The sequence below is a fragment of the Ceratina calcarata genome, unplaced genomic scaffold (assembly GCF_001652005.2).
Source record: "Ceratina calcarata isolate Rehan_Ccalc_2016 unplaced genomic scaffold, ASM165200v1 scaffold369.2, whole genome shotgun sequence".
Classification (NCBI taxonomy): domain Eukaryota; kingdom Metazoa; phylum Arthropoda; class Insecta; order Hymenoptera; family Apidae; genus Ceratina; species Ceratina calcarata.
The window spans coordinates 599696-603449 of record NW_017160008.1 but is presented as its reverse complement, the minus strand read 5'-3'; positions in this window follow the sequence as shown (position 1 = coordinate 603449).

The following is a 3754-nucleotide window of genomic DNA, read 5'->3' as shown; positions in this document are numbered from 1 at the left end:
ATAATTTTAATTAGTTTGTTTCATTATCAGTTTTTAATAATAAATAGCAACAAAAAGTAACATTAATTTTATTCGATGTCGTTATTTCACGTTTTCGTTGTGTTAATTGTTTGCAGAAGCGCGTAATGAAACGTCGTTGTGTTTTTTAAACGGTTAATCATATTTGTCAGGTATTAATGATATTATTTTCCGATTAATATACGGTATTAACTTATTTCGACGGATCGAATCAATAAATTATTGCCGTTGATGGGTCTGTACATATGTAATTAATCTAGCAAACACGTCTGAATCATTTTCGTTCTATGGTTGCAATCAGACTATCGGAAGGTACACACTTTATTTATCAATATCCAACGTCGATTGGAATTTAATTGTTTTTCCGTGAACGTTAAATTGTTATTAGAGAAGGTACCGAAGAGGAAAATGGGCCAAATAATTACGCGGCACTAAGTGAATGAAAATCATTATTTCGTTTTCGTAAACAGGAAAATACGAAGAACTTACGGATTTCATTTCAACGATTCGATTTGGCTAGTGGAGCTAACGAGGCGGGAAGCAATCGGGGGTGTTTCGCAATTTTCCGAAAAACTGGCCATCGCCGCGGGTTAGTATTTCATTTCGGACGTTCATATCGTCGGTAATCGCGCGTCCCGAACGACAGCCGCTTCCGGAATTTCATTTTCCCCGTTGCTGCGGCGCACACCGCGCGTCTACCTGTTTGTAACTTCCGTTACGAACGTGGCTGGGAACGGAAAACGCGATTAGAAGAAGTCGAGTTTCCTGCCGTTCTCACAGCTCGGAGAATCGGCTGGTCGCAATTGAATAAAAGGATTGTAACAGGCGCACGTAGAATACAAAGAACGCTTTAAACTCCACCGTTTCCCAGGGGGGCGCTAATAGCTTGATCGCCGTTACAATTGGTTCTGACTGTTGTTACATTACGGCAAGTACCAAAGAAATAAATTAATTGCTCATCTGTTTACGCAGATTTACGTTCACCCGATGGAACCTTTCTAAAGTGATGCTCGTTACGGGAATACGTAATTACTCTGATTATACGCTTGGCTCCTGTATTGCAGGAAACATTTTCCGGGATACAGTGGGCGCACGCGATTCTGAACGTGGGATTCTGTTTCCCGCGTTTATTTTTGTAACGCGAACGCTTTGAAACGCAACAGTTTAAAAATTCCTCGTCCAACGGCACGGTACATTTTGTACGAAATTATTTCGAGATAAACGCAGACACGCATACGTAGATGCATGCATACGAGGGATTACTATGGATTTCCGTCGTTTAAACAATGACGCTCGGCGACGAATTTACATAACGCATTTCTGGGACATTATCATAAACGCGCTTTCCACGCGTTTCGTGTTTAACCCTTTTGGCTGGCACGCGCGCGAGTTTCATCACCGGCGTATACATTATGAGCGAGCGTAATCGCGCGACGCATCGCGTCCGCGTTTCCAAATGGCAGCGAAAACATTATTTAATGTAGAGCCAGCGCGCGAGAACGCACGTTGTATTTAAATAATTTCATATTCAACCCGGTTGGAAAAGAGACAGCCAGTTTCGGCTCCGGGTTTTAGTAGGATAAGAGTTAATCCTGATGCGCTATCAAAGGGTCATGCGATATATACGTACAGCACTTTTCGTCTGTTGGGAAATTCAATCCTTCGCGAATCTATTTCGCTTGCTGGCCATGCTGTGCTGTAATTAACGCGTAAAAACGTAAAACCGGCGAGCTTTGCAAGCGCCTCGCAGTAAAAATTAATGTAGACATTACGCTGTTCTCCTTTCTCCGAGCTCTAACGTTCCTTCAATTCAGCAGAAAGTCGAGGAGGAAACAGTCTGTTAGAAAGAGGATACTCGTTGTAACTGTATGCATCATAGGATTGTTCCAACATCGTAAACCGTGTCTCACAATAAAAGAAAAGTATCCTTAATACGTACCCCGAGAGAAAGTTTTATATCCGTATAGAAAAGAATTGTCAGTCCGAAATCATGTTGTTTTCTTGCACGAGAATCCTTGGGATGGTCCCGGATACGGTGGGATTAACCTCCAGCTGCGGGATGGTAGAGATCGAGAAAAGAACAGGACTACCGATTAATACAAAAGCTATTTTTTTATTCTGTAATCTCGTTATCAGTCGTGAAAAATCCTTCGCTACATCCAAATTACGTATTTTACGTACGACATGTGCAGAATTCGAATACATATTATACGTTGTTTGTTGTTCTTGTTCTCATCGTTATTATTATTATTCTTATTATTCTTATTATTATTATTATTATTATTATTATTATTATTATTATTATTATTATTATTATTATTATTATTATTATTATTATTACTATTATTATTACACGTTGTTAATACAAATCGGTATTGCTCGATCGTTCGGAACATCGTGTGTACATGAGCCTCGTGTGAGTGTGTTACATGTATACTGTATGTGTATTTATATTATTTATATATTTATATTTCTTATACTTATAATTATACATATCATATATGTATACATGTCCATATTTTTATATGGTGGGTTGGATGACTCCACGAAGTTCAGAGTGTATGTATACGCGTGTAGGGGCATGGCGTGTGTCCATCCATACGTGTGTGCACAAATGATATAGATTTCTCTCTGTCTATGTATACGTGTGTACGTGTGGAGAATCGTAACTTTTTCTCTCAGCGGCGCGTTTTATGGTCGAAGGGAGGGTCGAAACGAGATCGATACGCCTGCCCTCGATTCTCCCCTCCCCCTCCCCGTTACTATCCCATTTTCTCCTCTTTTTTTCCACTCCGCCGGCCCTTTTTCCTTCTCCCCTTTTTCTAACGATTATGAGCCACGAGGAAAAAGCATCGTGTCGAAAAACTGACGTCACGGTACCATCCCTCGAATACCTTTTTTCACCCTCGCCACGTTTCCATCCTCTCCTAGCGCTATCCCAATAACCGTTCATCTGAGAGCACACCAGTGAATGTTTGTTAGCGTGGCATTGAATAAAGTCTTTCTTCTTTACAACATTTTTACACGTTTCAGTCGAATAAGTGAAAATCAATCAGTCTTTGATAAACGAAACCGCCGTTCAATCGTTCCTTCAGCTCGAAATATTTCAGTCGAGCAAGAAGAGATTCGCTCTGAACAGGGAAGAGCAATTGCAACGATCTCCCCGTTGTTTCCCTTGAATCGCAACAAGGAGCATTGCACGCGACGCGATTGTTGCCATATTTCACGGCAATAATCGAGGAGGAAAGGCTTCGGTGTCGCGGTTAGATTCGCAACGCGGAAGATTGCGCTCTCCTTTGTGATCCGGCGACAGCCATCCAACGTGATCATGAATCGCGAGAACTTATAGCGTCAACGCTCTCCGACGATTTTTCTACCCGTGAAAATGTTTCGATATAAATTCTCGTCCGACGGTGATCACGATCGATCGATCGACAAACAACCGTCTACTTGTATTTCATACATATATTCATATTCTTTCACGCACCGGTAGAGAACTTCGCGCTTCCCAATATGTACTCCGTCAACTCCGAGTCGAGCTACGATTTCTTTCGATATTCTTTTAATTTTCTCTATATAGAATTGTTACCAAGCCGAGATTCACCTTTGCGAATTCTCCTTTTCTCTTCAGAACAAGTTTTAAGGTTGTATGAACCAAAATTTCAAGACATGTAATAAAAATCTGTGTTCAATACTTGAAGCAATTAACTTTTAGAAAAAATGATAATTACAGAAG